The sequence below is a fragment of the Mustelus asterias genome, chromosome 13, assembly GCF_964213995.1.
Source record: "Mustelus asterias chromosome 13, sMusAst1.hap1.1, whole genome shotgun sequence".
Taxonomy (NCBI): Eukaryota; Metazoa; Chordata; class Chondrichthyes; order Carcharhiniformes; family Triakidae; genus Mustelus; species Mustelus asterias.
Genome location: NC_135813.1, coordinates 42,017,647 through 42,039,599, shown reverse-complemented (window position 1 = coordinate 42,039,599; position 21,953 = coordinate 42,017,647). Strand labels below are relative to the sequence as shown.

The window sequence follows — 21,953 nt, the reverse complement described above, 5'->3', positions numbered from 1 at the left end:
GCCGTGGTGGGATTCGAACCAGAGTCCCCCAGAACATTAGCTGAGTTTCTGGATTAATACTCTAGCGATAATACCACTAGACCGTCACCTCCCCAGAGGCATCACTGCTGAGTTCAGTTCGCCCCGTGTCTGCGTGGGATCTTCCGGGTGCTCCAGTTTCCTCTCACACTTCAAAGATGTGCAGGTTAAATGGATTAGCCACGATAACGTACCTGTTATTGTCAGGGAGATCCAAGCAAAAGCATCGGGTAGGGGATGCTGAAGGAATCTGTAGTTCCTTTCAATTTTCCTTTCACAGTCCTGCCCCTGTGCACATCCTCAATAAACCCAGGTACCCGAACTGAGCTGACTGCAGCATCTTTCCCACTGTGCTGGCTGAGATCGATTTACTGGTGGCGTACGGCATGTGGAACCTGAGCAGTAATGTCGATGACTGAGCCTCTGAAGCAGCATTGCTCCAACTTGCTCAAACTAGCTCACTGGTGGTGGTGGTTACCTTTATTTCTTGACATTCTCACCTTCGATTATGTCCCTTTTTCTCTCTCAGCCTGCTCTCAGTGCATGAGTTTTAACTGTGTGGAGCTGAAATTGGTCTGTAGGCTAATGGAAGAGCAGGTTGTTAATTCACTGTGAACCTGTTCGGCTCATAGATTGGATACTGGCAGAGAGCAAGTTAACCCCTACCATATAGCTGGGTGGCCATTCCCTCCTTGAGATACAAGTCTCAGTTATGAGTGCAAGAGAATTAATAAATCCAGGCTGGCAATCTTCCTTCAGAATCACAGAATTGTTACAGCACAGGAGGCCATTTGGCCCATTGTGTTTGCACTGGCTCACCAAATAGGCATCATGACTTAGTGCCATTCCCCTACCTTTATCCCGTACCTCTGCACAGTTTTTTTTTACTTGTTCACCGGATGTGGGAGTTGCTGGCTGAGTCAACATCTATTACCCATCCCTAACTGCCCTCCATTTCAGTGGGCATTTGAGAATCAACCACATTGCTGCTGGTCTGGAGTCACATGTAAGCCAGACCAGGTAAGAAATGACAGATTTCCTTCCCTAAAGGCCAGTAGTGAACCAGATTTTACGACAATTAATATTGGTTTCATGGTCATGCATGGACTTTTAATACCAGATTTTTATTGAGTTCAAATTTCATCATCTGCCGTGGTGGGATTTGAACCTGGGTCCCCAGAACATTACTCTGGGACTCTGGATTACTAGTCCAGTGTCAACACCACTGGGCCACTGTCTACCCCTTCTAGTGAAGTAATCATCTAATGCCCTGCCTCCACCACACTTCCAGGCAGTGCCTTCCAGACCCAAACCACTCACTTTATGAAACAAATTTAATTGGAACTGCAATTTATCTTACTCTTTCAGACACCCTTGTTTTCAGTATCAGCTGTAGCCATGGTAGGAGCACTGCTGCCTCTGACACAAGAGGTTGAGGGTTTAAACTTTTACCCCAGTGATTTGAGAATGTAATCCAGGCTGACATTGCAGTGCAGCACTGTTGAAGATGCTGTCTTTCAGATGAAATGTTACACTGAGGCAATGTCTTCTTTCTCAGCTGGACTCTTTGGAAGAATAGCAGTGGAACTTTCTCTGGGTTTTGGTCAATATTTATCACAAAGACAGATCACCTGGTTATTATCACGTGTGGAGATGCCGGCGTTGGACTGGGGTGAACACAGTAAGAGTTTTAACAACACCAGGTTAAAGTCCAACAGGTTTATTTGGTAGCAAATACCATTAGCTTTCGGGGCGCTGCTCCTTTGTCAGATGGAGTGGAAATCTGCTCTCAAACAGGGCACAGAGACACAAATTCAAGTTACAGAATACTGATTAGAATGCGAATCCCTACAGCCAACCAGATCTTAAAGATACAGACAATGTGAGTGGAGCATTAAGCACAGGTTAAAGAGATGTGTATTGTCTCCAGACAGGACAGCCAGCAAGTCCAGGAGGCAAGCTGTGGGGGTTACTGATAATGTGACATGAATCCAACATCCCGGTTTAGGCCGTCCTCATGTGTGCGGAACTTGGCTATCAGTTTCTGCTCAGCGACTCTGCGCTGTCGTGTGTCGTGAAGGCCACCTTGGAGAACGCTTACCCAAAGATCAGAGGCTGAATGCCCGTGACCGCTGAAGTGCATCCCCACAGGAAGAGAACAGTCTTGCCTGGGGATTGTCAAGCAGTGTTCATTCATCCGTTGTCGTAGCGTCTGCATGGTTTCCCCAATGTACCATGCCTCGGGACATCCCGAGATGTCCCGGGATGTCTCGGGATGTCCATTGGGGAAACATAATTAACAGTGAATTGTACTCGAGTTAACAAAGTTAAATTTAACATTGAGCTAATCTGTTGAGATAACTTTTATATTTATATATATATCACATTTTTTTGCAATTTCAACTGACTTGTGGGGCTAACTATTTTAACTTGGCTGGAATTTTCCAGCCCCGCTCCAGCTGATCATGGGTGAGCTATTGACCGCTGGTGGGATCTTCCAGTCCAGCTGAAGTCATTGATAATTTGCATGGTTCGCTGGAGACCCCTCTGTGGGAGAGGTGGGAGGAAAAGGCGGGGGGGGGGGGGGGGGGGTGCGGGTAGGGGGATCAGATTTGCCAGGACCAGAAGATCCAGCCATGAGGAAGGGCTGGAAAATTCTGGCCCTTGGCCGGAAGCCTCTGGCCATTTATGCCACTCCGCTGCTGCCAGGGAGGACTGCTCAGCCAAATCTCCGTTCATGCAGCGGGACTGGAGAATCTCAGCTGCAGGCGAGGTTGGGGAATCTAGCCCCTATGAATTTGCCAATCAGTTGGCCTCTGCAATCATCAATCCCAGTATGCATTGTTACCAGGTTTGAAGGAGCAGCCACTCGACAAAACAAAACATTTTTGGAACTATGATCTGGGGACAGAGTCTGGACTGGGCTGTTGATTAGAAACTGCCTCATCGTTGAGACCCATGATAAAGAACGAGAACGCACGCCAAAGAAATAGGAAATTTTAAAAATATCTGACCTTCCTTCCTTTTCAGGCAAGGTATTGAATACAAAAGCAGGGATGTAATGCTGAAACTGTACAAATGCTGCTTAGGCCACAGCTGGAGTTTTGTGTACAGTCTGGTCACCATATTACAAGAATGATATAATTGCACTGGAGAGAAAGCAGAGGAGATTTACAAGAATGTTGCCAGGCCTCGAAAATTGCAGCTAATGAGGAGAGATTGGATAGGCTAGGGTTGATTTCCATAGAACAGAGGAGGCTACTGGGTGACCTAATTGAGGTCTACAAAGTGATGAGGGGCCAAGACAGACTGACATCGGGACCCACCTAGACTTCAAAGACTTGTTTCCCCCAGCTGAGGGGTCAACTACCAGACGACATAGATTTAAGGTAACAGAAACAGAAATTTCTGGATTAACTCAGTGGGGTCTGGCAGCATCCATGGAGCGAGAAACAAGAGGGTGCAATCTTACAATCTCGGCCCGACGAGGTGGTAAGATTGGGTGAGGGGCGAAAAATCAGAAACGTGCCTGGTTTCTCACCTCCCCCGATTGTACCGGTCCTGTTCTGCCAGTGAAATTGGGCTGCGCATGAAGCTGATTTAAATATTAATGGCATGTTTAGTATGTCATTAACGAGTCCAGGACGCTATCATCCAGGCTCAATTACCTTAACCACCTGGCTGGTCGAGGTTCTCCCGGTGAGAATCACAGCTGTCTCCACCGGTGGACACCAGATGTGATGGCTGCGCAGGGCCAGTCAGTGCCCATGGGGCAGTGCCAGCCCAGCACCCTGGCACTGCCCAGCTGGCACACTGGCAGTGACTGCCTGGCACCCTGGCACTGCCAACTGGGCACCCTGGCAGGGGAAGTGCCAAGGGGGTAGGGTCTGAGTGGAGGGGGGGGAGCGAAGCCTGATGGGGTGCAGCTATAACAGGGTGTAGGAAATGGGAACTCTGCAGGGGTGGGAGGGAAAGGGGAAACACTGCCGGGGGACGATCGGGATGGGAGAAAAATCTGGCGGGGGGAGAACAATTGATGAGGTGGGTCCCGATGTCTGTGGGGGGGGGGGGGGGGGGGGGGGGTGTCCAATGCTCATGGTGGTGGGGGGGGGGAGGTATCCCGATGTCCATGGTGGTGGTGGGATCCCAATGTCCATGGGTGTGGTCACAATGGGAGTGGGGCAGATGGGAGGGATGACAGGGCTCAGGCTCCACTCCCCCAGTGACCTTTCTACAGAACTGAAGCATGGTAGAAATGTAATGAATTATACAGTAGGAGAGGGGGTGGAGGAGGTGGGGCAGAATAGGATACATCGGAGCAAAGGAGAGATTGACAAAGATGGCTTGGACATAAAGACAGAGGGATTTAAGGTGATAGGTAGAAGGATTAGAGGACACATGAGGAAAAGCGTTTTCACCCAGAGGGTGGTGGCCATCTGGAACTGACTGCCTAAGTTGGTGGTCGAGGCCGGAACACTCAACTCATTTAAATGGTACCTGGATCTGCACCTGAAGAGCTGCAACCTGCAAGGCTACAGACCAGTGCTGGATTGTGCGATTAGAATGAGTTTCTTTTTTCTATTTTTTGGGTGGCGCATACACAATGGCTGAGTGGCCTCATTCTGCACCATAGCTTTTCTATGGTTCTAAGCTGGAAGTCTAGGCATTTGGTCACATTCCACTTCCACTTACTCGACTGTAAGGAAATCAAACTGTGCCGTTTGTGCAGAATGGAACAAGTGGAATGGGAGGTGGCTGCATGCAATACTCAAAACTGTACCTGCCACCAAGCCAGGAACTCTCAACTTAGGTTTGGGTTTCGTGTGTGTGTGTTCCTTTGAAAAAACACTTGCCCAACACATTGTACCTTCCTCATTGGCTGACAGGTAAAGGGAGCTGGCAGTCTGAACTGCCCCTGTTCAGAGCTTGTTCCCTGTCATTGATGAGAGAACTTAACTTGAGGGAAGCCTATAGCCCGAATTAGGACGACACCCTTTAGTACAATCCCTCCACCGGGACTCCCAACCCCCAGCATCATAGATACATGGATTGACACCAACCAACTGACACATGATAAGTGGGGGAGACAGTGGTTGTAGCACTGGACCAGTAATCCAGAAACTCAGGGTAATGCTCTGGGGACCTGGATTCAAATCTCACCACGGCAGATGCAGAAATTTGAATTCAACGAAAAGAAATTCTGGAATTGAAAGTCTAGTGTTAACCATTGAAATAGAAATGTCACTGGATTAGTAGTAATTTTGAGGCCCAGGCTAATGCTCTGAGTACATAAGTTCATATCCCACCACAGCAGCAAATTCAATTAATACATCTGGAAGATAAAGCTAATCTCAGTGATGGTGACCATGACAACTATCAGTGATTGTTGTGAAAATGTCCTTTCGGGAAGAAAATGTGGCCTACATGTGACTCCAGATCCACAGCAATGTGGCTGACTCTTAAATGTCCTCTGAAATGGCCCAGCAAGCCACTCAGTTCAGGGCAATTAGCCACGGGCAACAAATGCTGGCGAATCCCACATCCCACCAATGAAGAGTGTGGAATATAAACACTAACATTGACAAGTTTGGAAGAAATTCATGGCTGGGATTTTCCAGTCCACCCATCCCGTGGCAGGAACCGGCGCAGGCAGGAACGGAAAACTTGGAAAGGCAGCTAATCCCCTGGGACTGGAAAATCTAGCCCCATATTTCTGTTTAAGATTGATAGATTTTGCTGGGTACGGATACCGAGGGACCTGGAACAAGGTGGGTAGGTGGAACAGAGATACAGATCAGCCCCAATTTCCTTAAATGATGGAGCTTGAGTCAGGGGGTACTGAATGATCTACCTCTGTTTCTAAGGCACTGAAGAGAGCTGTATCATCACCCGGCTGGTGTTAACAAATTAGCAATTGATTTTCAAAGAACAAAGAACAATACAGCACAGGAACAGGCCCATCGACTCTCCAAGCCTGCGCCGCTCATGTGCCCACTAGACCATTCTTTTGTATCCCTCTATTCCCAGTCTGTCCATGTGGCTATCTAGATAAGTCTTAAACGATCCCAGCGTGTCCGCCTCAATCACCTTGCTTGGCAGTGCACTCCAGGCCCCCACCACCCTCTGTGTAAAATACGTCCCCCTGACATCTGTGTTGAACCTTGCCCCCCTCACCTTGAACCCGTGACCCATTGTGTTCATCACCTCCGACCTGGGAAAAAGCTTCCCACTGTTCACCCTATCTATGCCCTTCATAATTTTATACACCTCTATTAGGTCGCCCCCTCATCCTCCGTCTTTCCAAGGAGAACAACCCCAGTTTACCTAATCTCTCCTCATAGCTAAGACCCTCTAAATCCTGGTTTACCAGGCAACATCCTGGTAAACCTTCTCTGTACTCTCTCCAAAGCCTCCACGTCCTTCTGGTAGTGTGGCGACCAGAACTGGACGCAGTATTCCAAATGTGGCCTAACCATCGTTCTATACAGCTGCAACATCATATGCCAACTTTTATATTCTATGCCCCGCCCAATAAAGGCAAGCATGCCATATGCCTTCTTGACCACCCTCTCCACCTGTGCTGCCACCTTTAAGGATCTGTGGACTTGTACACCCAGGTCCCTCAGTGTGTCTATACTCCTGATGGTTCTGCCATTTATTGTATAGCTCCCCCTTACATTAGATCTACCAAAATGCATCACTTTGCATTTATCTGGATTAAATTCCATCTGCCATTTCTCCGCCCAATGTTCCAGCCTATCTATATCCTGCTGTATTCTCTAACAATGTTCATCACTATCCGCAACTCCAGCAATCTTCGTGTCGTCCGCAAACTTACTGATCACACCAGTTACATCTTCCTCCAAATCATTTATATATATCACAAACAGCAGAGGTCCCAGTACAGAGCCCTGTGGAACACCACTAGTCACAGACCTCCAACCGGAAAAAGACTCCTCCACTGCTACCCTCTGTCTTCTATGGCTAAGCCAGTTCTCCACCCATCTAGCTAGCTCACCTTTTATCCCGTGAGATTTAACCTTTTGCACCAGCCTGCCATGAGGGACCTTGTTAAACGCTTTACTAAAATCCATATAGACCACATCCACGGCCCTTCCTTCGTCAATCGTTTTTGTCACCTCCTCAAAAAACTCAACCAAATTTGTGAGGCATGACCTCCCTCGTACAAAACCATGCTGTCTATCGCTAATGAGATTATTCAGTTCTAAATGCGCATATATCCTATCTCTAAGAATCTTCTCCAAGAACTTCCCTACCACGGACGTCAAGCTCACCGGCCTATAATAACCCGGGTTATCCTTGTTACCCTTCTTAAATAACGGGACCACATTTGCTATCCTCCAATCCTCTGGGACCTCACCTATCATGATGTGGAGATGCCGGCGTTGGACTGGGGTAAACACAGTAAGAAGTTTAACAACACCAGGTTAAAGTCCAACAGGTTTATTTGGTAGCAAAAGCCACACAAGCTTTCGGAGCTCTAAGCCCCTTCTTCAGGTGAGTGGGAATTCTGTTCACAAACAGAGCTTATAAAGACACAGACTCAATTTTCATGAATAATGGTTGGAATGCGAATACCTTTTCACAAGTATTCGCATTCCAACCATTATTCATGTAAATTGAGTCTGTGTCTTTATAAGCTCTGTTTGTGAACAGAATTCCCACTCACCTGAAGAAGGGGCTTAGAGCTCCGAAAGCTTGTGTGGCTTTTGCTACCAAATAAACCTGTTGGACTTTAACCTGGTGTTGTTAAACTTCTTACTGACCTCACCTGTGTCCAGTGAAGAGACAAAGATTTCTGTTAGAGGCCCAGCAATTTCATCTCTTGCCTCCCTGAGGAGTCTAGGATAGAAGCCATCCGGCCCTGGGGATTTGTCTGTCTTAATGTTTCCTAAAAAACCTAACACTTCCTCCCTTGTAATTGAGATTTTTTCTAACGGGTTAACACATCTCTCTGAGACACTCCCAGTCAACATATCCCTCTCCTTTGTGAATACTGATGCAAAGTATTTGTTTAGGGTCTCACCTACTTCCTTTGGTTCTAAGCATAATTCTCCTCCTTTGTCCCTGAGAGGTCCGATTCTTTCCCTAAGAACCCTCTTGTTCCTAACGTATGTATAACATGCCTTAGAATTCTCCTTAATCCGTCTGCCAAGGACATTTTGTGACCCCTTTTTGCCCTTCTAAGTCCCTGTTTGAGTTCTTTTCTACTTTCTCTGTATTCCTCCAGTGCTCCATCTGTTTTTAGCTGCCTGGACCTTATGTATGCCTCTTTTTTCTTTTTGATTAGACCCACAATTTCACTGGTTATCCACGGCTCCCGAATCCTACCTTTCCTATCCTTCCTCTTTACAGGCACATGCCTGTCCTGCAGTCCTATCAACTGCTCCTTAAAAGACTCCCACATGCCAGATGTGGATTTACCCTCGAACAGCCTCTCCCAATCAACAGCTACCAAATCCTACCTAATCCGGCTGTAGTTAGCCTTCCCCAATTCAGTACCTTACCCATAGGACAACACTCATCTTTTTCCATTACTATCCTAAAGTTTACAGAACTATTTGCCACATGTTCCCCTACTGCAACTTTGATGACCTGACCGGGCTCATTCCCCAGTACTAGGTCCAGTATAGCCCCCTCTCTAGTTGGACTGTCAACATATTGTTCCAAAGAGCCTTCCTGTACGCATTTTATAAGTTCTTCCCCATCCAGGCCCCCAGCCCTAAGGGATTTGCAGTCTATATGAGGGAAATTAAAGTCTCCCACGACAACAACCCTATTTTTTCTGCACCTGTCCAGAATCTCCTTACATATCCGTTCCTCAACTTCCCGTGGGCAGTTGGGAGGCGTGTAGTATACCCCCAGCATAGTGACTGTGCCCTTCCTGTTTCTGAGCTCCACCCACAGTGACTCGTTACCTGACGCTTCCATATTGTCCACCCTCTGTACCGCTGTAATATGCTCCCTAACCAGCATTGCTACTCCCCCACCTCTCCTCGCCCCTCCTCTGTCTCGCCTAAAACACTTGTACCCCGGAATATTCAGCTGCCAGTCCTGTCCTTTTAACCAAGTCTCCGTCACTGCAACCACATCCAAGTTCTGCGCAAGCATTAAGGCTCTAAGCTCGTCTGTCTTGCCCGTAACGCTCCTTGCATTGAAGCAGATGCACTCCAGACCTCCAGGCCCACTGAGGTCATCCTCCCCCAGAAGGCTCTTTCTCTTAGATAGCCTTGTCTTGGCCCCAACCTCGTCCCCAGCCTCTATGCTTATTGACCTATTGTTCCATCTTCACCACAGCTTCCTCTTCTACAATGACTCCAGTGTTTGAAAGCTGCTTCTGCACCCAGCTCTCCAATCCCCAACTAACTATGCGACAGACCCACATTGTTTAATAAGGGGATGAAAAGTCAATTACAGCCACCACTCCCTTCACCATGAATCCAAGCTTGGTCATTGGAAGTTTGTGTAATTGTGTCTGCACCGTGCTCTTAATCAATGATTTGTGTATTCTTTCAGTTGAAAGAAAACAGGAAACCACTTTCACGTGGTCATGTCCTCCTGCAGCCACATACAGTCCTGTTTCACAATTAGAACCTGCTTTTGTGCCATCTGTCAATGTTGAGGTTGTGCCAGTTATGCCCGAGACAGGAGCAGGAGTAGAAGGCCCTTCAGCCCTTCGGTTTGATCTGGTACCTCAACTCCACCTTCCCAGATTCATTGCACTTTTACAGCACAGAAAGAGGCCACTTGGCCCATCATGTCTGTGCCAGCCTAGAAATGAGCCGCCCAGCCTAATCCTGATCTTTTGATTTGATTTGATTTGATTTATTGTTGTCACATTGTGGTGAACCATCGTTGGTTCCCACTAGATAGTACTGAGCCAGGGTCTGGCCAGTACTACAAGTATGTATATATGTTGCTGTTGGGGTTAGGGATGGGTTGTTCTACTTGTTGCTGTTGGGGTTAGGGTGGGGTTGTTACACCTTTGTATTGTAGTATTGTGGTACAACCCAGTCGGGCTCCGCCTCCTGGGAGAGGTATAAAGGTCCCTGCTCTGGCTGGGACCCCTCAGTCTGGGATCGTGTATATAATTGGTAGCTGCCTTGTTACAGCAAATAAAAGCCTTTATTTCCTGAGCATCAAGCCTCGTGTATGATAACGCGCATCACACATGTATTAACATATAGTGAAAAGTATTGTTTCTTGCGCGCTATGCAGACAAAGCATACCGTTCATAGAGAAGGAAACGAGAGAGTGCAGAATGTAGTGTTACAGTCATAGCTAGGGTGTCGAGAAAGATCAACTTAATGCAAGGTAAGTCCATTCAAAAGTCTGACAGCAGCAGGGAAGAAGCTGTTCTTGAGTCGGTTGGTACGTGACCTCAGACTTTTGTATCTTTTTCCCGAAGGAAGAAGGTGGAAGAGAGAATTTCCGGGGTGCATGGGGTCCTTAATTATGCTGGCTGCTTTGCCAAGGCAGCGGGAAGTGTAGATGAATTGGGCTACATTCACGACCTTTTGTAGTTCCTTGTGGTCTTGGGTAGAGCAAGAGCCATACCAAACTGTGATAGAACCAGAAAGAATGCTTTCTATGGTGCATCTGTAAAAGTTCCAGTATTTGGTCTGTATCCCTGCAGGTTACGGCACTTGAGGTGCAAATCCAGAGATCTTATAAATGAGTTGAGGGTTTCTGCCTCTGCTACCCTTTCAGACAGGGACTTCCTGAACTCCACAATCCTCTACATGAAAACATTTTCTTCATCCTCTCTCTAATCTTTCTACCAATCACTTTAAATCTATGTCCCCCAGTCACTTACCTCTCTGCTAAATTAAAGTTTAAAGTTTATTTATCAGTGTCACAAATAACCTTACATTAACACTGCAATGAAGTTAATGTGAAAATTGCCTAGCCAAAACACTCCAGCGCCTGTTCGGGTACACTGAGGGAGAATTTAGCATGGCCAATGCACATAACTGGCACGTCTTTCAGACTGTGGGAGGAAACCGGAGCACCCGGAGGAAACCCACGCAGACATGGGGAAAACGTGCAAACTCCACACAGACAGTGACCCAATCCGGGAATCGAACCCGGGTCCCTGGTGCTGTGAGGCAGCAGTGCTAACCACTGTGCCACCGTGCCGCCCTTTCATTAGCCAGGTCCTTCCCATCCACTCTATCCAGGCCCCTCAATTCAATACATCTTAATCAAATCTTCCCTCAGCCTCCTCTGTTCCAAAGAGAACGACACCGGCCTATCCAATCTTTCCTCGTAGCTACAGTTCTGTCAACTTCCTTGTAAATCCCCTCTGTGCCCTTTCTGGAGCAATAACATCCTTTCTGTAGTGAGGTGACTGGAACTGCACACTGCACTCAAATTGTAGCCTAACTAATAGTTCCATGCACTATAATTTAAGTCCAGATCACACTAAAAAGGGCAATACACCTAATACTGATTGGGGAGGGAAGTGGCGGGGGGGGGGGGGGGGGGAGGAGGAGGAGTAGGGGTGAGGGGGGAAGAAGAATGTCGGGGGAAGAAGAATGTCAGGATGGGGGTAGGAGGGGTGGGGGGTGGGGGGTGGGGGGAGGAGGAATTTGGGGAGGGGAGGAGTGGGGGGATGGAGGAGGAGGACGAGGGGGAGGAGGAAGAGGATGAGGGGGAGGAGTGGGGAGTGGGGGGAGGAGGAGGACAAGGGGGGAGGAGTGGGGGGAGATGGAGGACGAGGAGTGGGAGGTTGGGGGAAGAAGGAGGATGAGGAGGGAGAAGTGGGGGGGTTGGGGGACGAGGAGGAATGGGATGGGGAGGAGGAGGAGGAGTAGGGTGAGGGAGGAAGAAGAGTGGCGGGATGAGAGGAGGAGTGGGGGAGCAGGAGAAGGAATGGGGGTGGGGGGTGGAGGAAGAGGACGAGGGGGAGGAGTGAGGGGTGGGGGGAGGAGGAGGAGGACGAGGGGGGAGGAGTGGGGGGGATGGGGGAAAAGGAGGAATGGGGGGGAGGAGGAGGAGTGGGGGGAGCAGGAGGAGTGGGGGAGGAGTGGGGGTTTGGGGGAGGAAGAGGATGGGGGGAGGGACTGGGGAGAATGGAGGAGGAGGAGTGGGGGGTTGGGGGGAGGAGGAGGAGTGGAGGTGGGGAGAAGGAGCAGTAGGGGTGGGGAGAAGGAGCAGTAGGGGTGGGGAGGAGGAGGAGTGGGGAGGAGGTTGGTGGGGGAGGAGTGAGGGGTTGGGGGAAGAGGAATGGGGGGTGGGGAGGAAGAGGATGAGGAGAGGAGGAGGGGTGGGGGAGGAGTGGGTGTTTGGGGGAGGAAGAGGATGAGGAGAGGAGGAGGAGTGGGGGGAATACAGGGGTCAAATGTCCATTACTTTACTCTGGTTTGAAAAATATCTCTTAACCATGAATCCCTGATTTGTTGACTTTCTATCTGTGCTTTGCCACATTCCCTTTAATATTGTGGGCTACCAATAAGCTGAGGGCACCTTTCTGACCTTTCTGAAAATCTACAACATCCAGAGTGTTTCCTTCAACAATGCTACTTTTGAAAGAAATAGGACAAACACACATTGTTTTTTATAGATTGAATGCAGGCTGTTGTTAATCAAAGATTTCATCATGTTTCCAGGCGTTTATAGATATTTACTCACCTCTTACCGGTCTATAGATATCTGCTTGATTCCTTTGTCACTTTTGAATTAGGGATCTAGTTGTTCCTCCTTTGTCTCTTTTTCTAATAATCTCTGCAGTTTAACAGGGTTTTGCTCTGTTCCGCCCCGATTTTCAGTGAAAGAGGGGCCTGAGGCCTGTTGAGATCCCCTCTACCAAATCAGATTGCAGTGAGTGGGATACGCCTGCTTCACACAGATTTTCTATCGTCAAAAAAAACAAAGAAAACCCAATAAACTAACATTTCTTTCAAGGTAAAATATGCTAGAACACTAAACAGAAACAGAAAAGAAACAGGAAATTTGGCACGTCCGCTACAACTCTCACCAATTTTTACAGATGCACCATAGAAAGCATCCTTTCTGGTTGTATCACAGCTTGGTATGGCTCCAGCCCTGACCGATAGGGCAAGAAACTATAAAGGGTTGTGAATGTAGCCCAGTCCATCACATAAACCAGCCTCCCACCCATTGACTCTGTCTACACTTCCCGCTGCCTTGGAAACGCAGCCAGCAGAATCAAGAACCCCACGCACTCCGGACATTTTCTCTTCCACCTTCCTCCATTTTTAAAGATGCAAAAGTCTGAGATCACGTACCAACCGACTCAAGAACAGCTTCTTCCCTGCTGCCATCAGACTTTTGAATGAACCTACCATACATTAAACTGATCTTTCTCTACACCCTAGCTATGACTGTAACACTACATTCTGCACCCTATCCTTTCCATCTCCCCTATGTACTCTATGAATGGTGTGTTTTGTCTGTATTACATGCAAGAAACAATATTTTTACAATATATGTGACAATCATATGTGATAAATCTAATCAAACCAAAATTACTGCAAATATTAAACAGGCCAGGCAGCATCTGTGGAGAGAGAAAGAAGGCAGCTCATCTTCTCAGGGGCAACTACGGATGGGCAATAAATGCTGGCCTAATCAAACGATGCCCACATCTAGTATATGATTTTTAAAAATCACACAGAAACATTGTCATGGGCCTTCCTGGGTGCTGACTCTGCACACTGTGATTTAGCCCTGCCCCTCTAAATGTTTCAATGAAAAAATAAGCTCAACTCAACTCAGCAAAGATTCAGTGCTCTAATAAGCGTAGGGAAGAGAAGAGATACATTAAAAAAAGGTTGAAAAAGCAGAAAAACTGCAGGGGTTGCAGAGAACGTTCAGGTGCTCGGAAATTTCCTGCAGCATTGAAGGGCAGGTCAGAACTCGAGGATGTTATTTTCCTGTTTTGTCTGAAAGTGCATCTGATTAGATCTGTTACCGGCTCCGTTGTGGGCAAAGGTAGGGCTTAGCACCCCACCCATTTAATAAACCGATTGCCTCTGACAGTGCTGATGGTGGGTACAAGATTATCTTGCTGCAGAGGGTGGTGTTGTTGGTGTTCAGGGGGTCTGGCATGTGTGGGAGATGCAGGGCGTTTCTTCACATGTTTGACCCAGGTAAACAATTAAATGTACCTTTTACTGTTTACAGCACAGATTTTGCTATCAAAAGGTCAAATAATGTATGAACTGAAGAAAAGGTTAAATTAATCATGCACCCTCTTCTTTCTTTATCACATTTCTGCAACAATGCTTGTATTATCAAAATAAACTTTTAAATTCAGAGGTTTTTGTTCTATTCATTCGTGGGGTATTGGGCATCGCTGACTGGCCAGTATATATTGTCCATCCCTAGTTGCCCATGGGCAGTTGAGAGTCAACCACATTGCTGTGACTCTGGAGTCACATGTAGGCCAGACCAGGTAAGGACAGCAGATTTCCTTCCCTAAAGAACATTAGCGAACCAGATGACAATTGACAATGATTTCATGGTCATCAGTAGATTCTTAATTCCAGATATTTTTAATTGAATTCAAATTCCACCATCTGCTGTGGCGGGATTCAAACCCATTTTTATTCAGAACCTTCCTCACTGAGGGATATATTGGCCAGGACACTGGGCAGAACTCCCCTGTTCTTCTTTGTAATCGTGCAGTGCAATATTTCACATTCACCTGAGAGAGTAACAGAGCTTCGGTAAAAATATCTAATTTAAAAGAGAGTACAGTGCTCCCACAGCCCTGCACTGGAATGTCAGCATAGGCTTAATGTGAGAACTTGAACCAATAACCTTCTGACTCATTGTTGAGATCGAGTGTTCTAATGAACCGTGGCCATGTCAGTCGTTACGCTGTCATACATCAAAGCCAAGCTCCTCTCAACTTGGCTTTCCTTCTACTTTTCTCTGAAACCCCTTACAACTCCCCATTTCTCAGCCTTGACCACTCTCCCCTCTGACCAACTCACCAGCTCTCCAAAGCCCAATCCTTTCTTCCTCCTTGTTCCCCTCAAGTTTTATACTTCGCCAAGCCACACTTTCTGCTGTAATGCATTTAACGTCACGCTCACGTAACGAAGGTCAAGGTGATAGAGGTGCTCAAAATCATGATGCGTCTGGGCAGAGTGGATAGGGAGAAACCCTTCCCATTGGTGGAAGGATCGAGAGCCAGAGTATACCGATTTAAGGGATTGGCGAAAGACAAGGGGCGCAATCTTACCACCCATTCATGCCATGCTCCTGGCAAAGCAAAGATGGAGAATCTGGCAACAAACCAAATCTCCATTCACAGCAGTGGGATGGGAAGATGCCACTGGTGTGAATGGTCAGAAAATTCCGGCCAAGGAAACACTTTATTATGGGGTGAGTGGTTAGGATCTGGCAGGTACTGCCTGAGAGTGTGGAGGAGGCAGATTCAATCGCAGATTTCAAAAGGGAGATTTGTTCAATTCTTTCACAGGATGTGGTGTCGCTGGCTGGGCCAGTATTTATTATTACCCAGTATTTATTTATTACCCATTCCCAATTGCCCTTGAAAGGTCATTTAGGAGTAAGCCACATTGCTGTGGCTCTGGAGTCGCATGTAGGCCGGACCAGGTAAGGACAGCAGATTTCCTTCCCTAAAGGACATTAGTGAACCAGATGGGTTTTTATAACAATCAACAATGGTTTCATGGTCATCAGTAAACTTTTAACTTCAGATTTTTATTCAATTTAGATTTCACCATCTGCTGTGGTGGGATTCGAACCTGCGTCCTCAAAGCATTGCCCTGAGTCTAGAACCCCATGGAGTCCCTACAGAGTAGAAGGGGGGCCATTCAGCCATTGAGTCTGCACTGAATCTCCGAAAGAGCATCTTATCCAGGCCCAGTGTCCCCCGCCCCACCCTATTCCCATAGCACCGTGGATTTAGCATGGCCAATCCACCTAACCTGCACACCTTTGGAGTGTGGGAGGATACTGGAGCACCCGGAGGAAACCCACACAGACATGGGTAGAATGTGCACATTCCACACAGACAGTTACCCAAGGCCGGAATTGAACCCTGGTTCCTGGCGCTGTGAAGCAGCAGTGCTAACCACTGTGCCACTGTGCTGCCCTGGGATACTAGTCCAGTGACAATACCACTGTGCCACTGCCCCCACGAAGAGAAAATAAATTGCATCGTTATGAGGGTAAGACAGGGAAGTGGTACTCATTTGGTTGCACTTGCAGAGAGCTGGTGCAGATACAAGGGGCCGAAAGGTTGTTTCCTGTGCTGTAACCATTCTATAAACTGAGCCTCTTTGAAAATAACAAGAGTTCCATTTAAGCCCCAACTTCCTACTTTGTGACACACCCAGTTTGATATACCAACCAACACAAGCTTCATAGCCAACCTTCTCCTCACACAGTCAACGATGGGAAGATAACCTCATTTCATCAGATAAAATCTTTCAGTGTGCAAGCTCAACTCTTTTTGCAACATATTTGTTTCTGTGCATATCTTCCTGAAGATTCAGCCTATTTTACTATCAACCTTTTAGTCTCTGGCAGTATTTCCCTGATTCTCAAAAGCTGCAATATTTTGCTGAAAATGGTATTTGTATTAACTGTGGGTTGGTAATTTGTACCTTTACCTCTGAGTCAGAGACAAGTCTGACTCCAGAGGCTTCAGCAGATATATCGAGCGAGATTTTATGAGATTTTTTCAGCTGGCGTGAAAACAGAAGCGTTGCTGATCCATTTTTCAGGTGATTTTTCACTCTCAATTTTATGCACCTAGTCTTTGAAAACATGGGTTAGATTTCTAGCCGCCAGAGGCAGTGGGTGGGGCCTAATTCACCAGACAGCCAGCATCTCAGATCGGAACCACAAACTGCGCCTGCGCAGGAAAACCATGGGCCAGATACAGCCTCCTCCTGCCCCCTATGGACATCGGAGACACCCCAATATTACCGACCCCCTTACCCTCCCCCCTCCCCCAGACACCGTGGCATGTAGCCCCCCTCATCACCCACCCCCCCCCCCCCCCACCCCGATGGCGGAGTGACATGACCCTCTCTCTCCCCTGCCCCCGATCATCACAGAGGCACAAATTTCACCCTCCCCCCCGCTCCCCCCACCACCACCTGGATTCTTCACCGGGGCCTTGAGGGCGACATGGGTTCAGTCTATAGCCCCCTGCACATTTGGCATCCCTGCGATGGCCGTGAATCCGGCAGCCTGGGCTTCCTGCTGGGCCTGGTCCAGGTCAAATTTTATATACTGGCCAGCCCGGGCATACAGGGCATCCGGATCCTCCTTGACACATTTGTGGATGGTTGGGAAATGACACAAAGGTCTCCACTGGCGGTCAAGAAGGACCCAGTAGCGTAATAGTTTAAGACGGCCGGCACTTTCACAGCCACCGGGAGTGGGTGCCCACCCCCCCACCCCCGTGCCCTGAAGTGCCAAGTTCTGTAACAAATGGCATGTGTGTCACATTGTCTCCTTTCAGAGTCGGAGCCGCCGCAGAGCGCGATGTCCGACAATTGCTTGAAGGACATTGCGTGAGGAATTGCTGGGGTCTCCGTGTCCTCCTTCTCCTGCCCCCTCCCCACATCCCCACATCCTGCCTCTGGCAGCCGTCTCTCTCTACTCCTGCGAGTGGCAAGGCCTGGGCCTCCTCTGCCTGCAATTCATCCTTCTGCTCCTCCTCCTCAGCTCCAGCAGCAACCCAAAGAACAGCAAGATCAATCGGTTGCATTGCAAAAGCCATCTCGTCACTCGGAAGGGGGAGGGAATTTGGGGAAGGGGAGAGACAGATGGAGAGGATAAAGAACTCTGCTTACCCGCAGCCCAGCAAAACACATTTCCCATACCCCCCACAGATCCCAGAATGGCAACAGAGCCCCCCCATTCCCCCCCCCCCCCCTACTCACAAACATGCACCCAGAACCCATGCGTAAGTGGCCACAGACAGTGCTGCTTGGCAAGTCCTGAGGCTGCAGCACTGCCATTTCAGATATTTTCCAGCCCGTCCCCCAGCTGCAACAGTGCTTGTTGCTGCCTGCACTAGGACTCAGAGGCAGCGCTAAGATCCAAGATCAGCGCTCTGATCCAGGTCCGTGCTGAAAGTCCGAGGTTGGACCCCACTTGCAACAATAGCCCTCCACCACCCCCCCCCACACACTCACAGTGCCCCCCCCCCCGACCTGAAACACAACACAGACACTATGAAACAACCTCCTCTGAGCAGCACAGAGCAATTTGAGTGCGGAGACTTACCTCCCTCACTCACCCTCACTGATCAAGTGCCTGAATCTGACTTTTATACTTGAGGTATTTTCCTGACTGTCCTGGCTGCAGCGAATGAGGTGGATAAGGCAGGTGAACTGGGACGGTTGGGAGTGAAGCTCGCTAATTACATTGTGATGAATGCAAAAAATGCAAGTTGATATTTCTCTGTTTTGGGCAGACTCCCGATACCATCAATTTTTTTTAGTAAAATGGGAATGGGCGCCATTCCCACCAGTCGCATCGTGCCCGATTTTACAACATTTTCCTGCCACAAAACAGGCACGAGGAGATTGGAAAATTCCACCCAATGATTTTTTTAGGAGTAATTTATCTGACCAATGTACACCAATGGTTCTGGATAGTTTTTTTCTGAAATAATTTTTAGTTAGTTAAGATTGGATAACTCACAGGTGATGGACTGGGCACTTGTAGCACTGTCCTTCTGCACTGTAGGTTAGCACTGCTGCTTCATAGCTCCAGGGACCTGGGTTCGATTCCCGGCTTGGGTCACTGTCTGTGTGGAGTTTGCACATTCTCCTCGTGTCTGCGTGGGTTTCCTCCGGGTGCTCCGGTTTCCTCCCACAGTCCAAAGATGTGCGGGTTAGGTTGATTGGCCATGCTAAAAATTGCCCCTTAGAGTCCTGAGATGTGTAGGTTAGAGGGATTAGTGGGTAAATATGTAGGGATATGGGGGTAGGGCCTGGGTGGGATTGTGGTCGGTGCAGACTCGATGGGCCGAATGGCCTCCTTCTGCACTGTAGGGTTTCTATGATTCTTCTGATTCTTGTTAAAAATGCTTCTATTCTCTGATTCTCATCTGTATCTTAAAAGTTACAGTGAGTTACCATTCTTAAATAAATCGAGCAACATGCTTAGACTTAGAAGGCTTCCCATATGAAGCAGACAAAGCAACCACTCACATCTGTTTCCATAGCTGACACTTCCTTGAACAGGTCATTAACCTAAGGCTAAAGCTTGGTGCGGGCAGTGGGGGGTGGGGGGTGGGGGGGGGGGGGGGGGGGGGGGTTGTGGTGGGGGTGGGGGGGGGGTGGTGCAGGGTGCCACTCCACATCAAGCATGGCTGACCAGGAGACTCTCCTGCTGCTACCAGCCAGCATATTGGAAGAATTTGCAGTTGCAACTCAACCTATTTGGGCCTGGTATGGACTCATCATCCACCACCATCGAGTGCTGGAAGGGGACTCAAACCCAGAACGCCTGGCTCAAGGGGTAGGGATCCTGCCCATTGCTCCCAAGACCGACACGCTTAGCTACAATCTAAATTTAAAAATACATCCTCAAACGTGGTCAGATTCTATTCAGCAATATGCAAATGAGATGGAGCAGAAACTGGAGAAGGGAAAAACACACAAGGTCAATTTTCAGCAAACCTTGCAGCCAAATTGAAACCTCTGTGCAACATTGCTTCCTCATTGCAGGAATGGTTTATATTACTCATCTATAACAAACAGTTGCATTCTGTTGTGTTACTAATGCCGAGGCTTTGTTATCCCCCTACTCATTACTCTGTTCACCATTGATAGGATTCAAGGAGGGTCACATTGTGATTGTGTAGGACATGCTCACTGAGAGGCCACTCTCTATCTTTCAGTGAGGGAACGCTGAATGAGCAGTAGTCACACTGCTCGGGTTGCTGTGAATGCTGTCTTGTCTGTTTCCTCTTCCTGCAGCTGATACTGAACCCCTGGTGCTGCTACTATCTCAGTCTCCCCTCCCCCTTCCCTGCTATCCAGCTGAAGGCCTTACTACATTGTAAAGTTGAACAAGCTATGCCAATTAAAGTTTTAAAGTTTATTTATTCGTGTGACAAGTAGGCTTACATTAACACTGCAATGAAGTTATTGTGAAAATCCCCTAGTCGCCACACTCTGGCGCCTGTTGTGGTACATTAAGGGAGAATTTTGCATGGCCAATGCACCTAACCAGCACGTCTTTTGGACTGTGGGAGGAAACCGGAGCTCCCAGAGGAAACCCATGCAGACACGGGGAGAACATGCAATCTCTACACAGGCAGTGACCCAAGCCGGGAATCGAACCAGAGCCCCTGACGCTGTGAGGCAGTAGTGCTAACCACTGAGCCACCGTGCCGTCTGCCAATGCAGGGGTTTTTGGAAGGTCAGCCCCTCACCCTCCTATATCATCCTCCCACCTCATTCACTCTTATTCTTGTCTGATTTCAAGAAGAAATTAGATATAACCTTGGGCTAAAGGGATCAAGGGATAGAGGGGAAGGGGGTATCAGGATATTGAATTTGATAATCGGCCATGATCAAAATGAATGACAGAGCAGGCTTGCAGGGCCGAATGGCCTACTCCTGCTTCTAGATTCTACATTTTTATGTATCTCTTTCTCTTACACAATGGTGCCGCAAGCAATGGAGGAGAGAGTATTCCCTACCTCCATGCAATAATGCCAGGATTTAACCACTATTGGGCAGCACAATGGTTAGCACTGCTGCTTCACAGCTCCAGGGACCCAGGTTCAATTCTGGTGAGGATTCCCGGCTTCGGTCACTGTCTGTCTGGAGTTTGCATGTTCCCCATGACTGCGTGGGTTTCCTCCGGGTGCTCTGGTTTCCTCCCACACTTTAAAGATTAGGTTAGGTGGATTGGCCACGTTAAATTGCCCGCTCGTGTCCCAAGATGTGTAGGTTAGGGGGGGATTAGCCAGGGCAAATGTGTGGGGTTACAGTGATAGGGCGGTGTAGAGGGCCTGGGTAAGATACTTTGTCAGAGAGTCAGTGCAGACTTGATGGGTCAAATGGCCTCCTTCTGCACTGCTGGGATTCTATAACTATTGTGAAAGGTCGCAGCAATATTGGACTGTCCGAGTAAAACCGCTACGTGGCAGCCAGTGACAAGTGATGGAAGTGACTGGTACCTGGAATCACCTTTGGAGCAAATTCCTTTTCCCTTCATGGTGAGAACCATTGCTGTATAAAAGGAAAGTGTGACCTGCATTGATATAACGCCTTTCAAAGCTTCAGGATGCCCCAAAACACTTCATTTCACTTCCATTTAACCGTTTGCTCTAATTCAAACTCTCGGGGAGCCAAAACATATCCAGACAGACACTGGGCGTTAGGCATGGCACACCCAGGATGGGGCTCCAGTCCATCACAGGGCACACTTTGGGAGAGGAGATGACCCAGTGGTATTATCGCTGGACTATTCATCCAGAAACTCAGCTAATGTTCTGGGCACCCAGGGTTGAATGCTGCCACAGCAGATGGTGGAATTTGAATTCAATAAAAAATATCTGGAATTAAGAATCTACTGATGACCATGAAACCATTGTCGATTGTCAGAAGAACATATCTGGTTCACTAACATCTTTTAGGGAAGGAAATCTGCTGTCCTTGCCTGATCTGGCCTACATGTGACTCCAGAGCCACAGCAATGTGGTTGACTCTCAACTGCCCTCCAAGGGCAAACAGGAATGAGCAATAAATGCTGGCCAGCCAGCGATGCCCATGTCCCATGAATGAATTTAAAAAACTCACAAACAGGCAAACAAATTGAGGGGAAACTTAGCATGGCCAATCTACCAAATCTGTACATCTTTATACTGTGGGAGGGAATCAGAACGACCAGAGAAAACAACATTGGTTGCATGGTCATCATTTGACTTCTAATTC

At 48.1% G+C, this 21,953-nt stretch overlaps 1 protein-coding gene across 2 annotated transcripts in view; it reads right to left on the bottom strand.

Annotated features, from left to right (window-relative positions):
- The window catches only part of LOC144502566 (alpha-(1,3)-fucosyltransferase 7), a 53,103-nt gene that overhangs the window by 6,643 nt on the left and 24,507 nt on the right, over positions 1–21,953 (bottom strand). Inside the window, exon 1 of one of the 2 annotated variants that reach the window (XM_078226669.1) lies at positions 12,673–12,791. The exons of the other annotated variant lie outside the window; for it this stretch is intronic. The gene's annotated coding sequence lies outside the window, so the exon portion shown is untranslated. Of the gene's footprint in view, positions 1–12,672; positions 12,792–21,953 lie in introns of those variants that run through there. 2 annotated transcript variants of the gene reach the window in all.